We start from the raw sequence: 1,320 nt of genomic DNA on the forward strand, positions 1-1,320 counted from the left end.
GTGGCCCCACACTGATTGCACTGGAATGGCCGCTCACCTGGAGGAGGCACATACCAGTTTACACACCCCGACCCGTACAAACCAAATTTCAAACCAGTTTGAGTAATTTGAAATCAGTTTCACTCCCAGTCACGTGCCCAAATCACAATTTCAACCTGGTTTCGGGGCAGATCTGCTCCGCAAACTAATCTTATAAAGGACTAATCACTCAATTAATTGGTCAGTCACCTGTGTGGCTGCGTTTTGTGCACCATGAGGACATTGGGCCCAATGCAGATCATCCCACAGACGTCACACTTGAGTTTCCCATTGGGCAGCCGGATGGCACCTCCTGGTGACATGGGCTCCGGACTGGCCAGCTCCCTGTAGCCACCTCCTGCCTCTCCTCCTGCTCAGAATCCCCCTCCTCCACCTTGTCCCCTTTCTCATCCTCTGGCCCTGTGCCACGGCCCACTCCTCATCACTGTACAGTTCCACTTTGATGGAGTTAGCTGGAGAGAGACAGTGAATAGACCAGGAGAGGGACATATGATAAGAGCAGAGACACGCTGTGCTTGCTAAAGTTGAATAAAAACATCTGAGCCACAAAACCAACTACCATACTCTCCCTTGGGAATAATAAAGTTCACTACTTCTACAACAAAGGAATTGACTAATTGGAACTGACCACTAAGAGAACGGCTGGGGAAGTGTGCTGGCTGTTGGGGGTGCTCACTGTGCGGCCTCCCATGGCCCCTGAAAACTCCCTCGAAGAGTCTCCCTGCCTGCAGTTCACACACACCACACAGACAGACAGACACACACACCACACAGGCCTACTGACAGTCCATTCAGTCATCTCAATAATGTCACAACCATAAGGTCAGTAAGTCAGCTAATACAAAGGACTGTCCCATGCCCTGCCCTCCATAGCTGCATCACTAGTAGGGATGGCCATTGCAGTCGTCATCCATTCTAACACCAGCTAACTGAAGGGAAAAAACAAACAGGTAGAGAAAGCCTCTAAATTATCACAGTTGTTCTTCTGTACACACATTCACAGTTCCAGGAAATGCATAGTAGATGAAAATTCTGAAGTGCAACTGGCCCTCATTGAGCCAAGCCCAGCAATTTCAGGGGACATGAAATGAAGCTAAGATACAATGGCCTTTTGTTGAACACTTACAGTGGGGAGAACAAGTATTTGATACACTCCGATTTTGCAGGTTTTTCCTATTACAAAGCATGTAGAGGTCTGTCATTTTTATCATAGGTACACTTCAACTGTGAGGAGCGGAATCTAAAACAAAAATCCAGAAAATCACATTGTTTGATTTTAAG

The sequence above is a fragment of the Salvelinus sp. IW2-2015 genome, linkage group LG11 (genome assembly GCF_002910315.2).
Source record: "Salvelinus sp. IW2-2015 linkage group LG11, ASM291031v2, whole genome shotgun sequence".
NCBI classification, from domain to species: Eukaryota; Metazoa; Chordata; class Actinopteri; order Salmoniformes; family Salmonidae; genus Salvelinus; species Salvelinus sp. IW2-2015.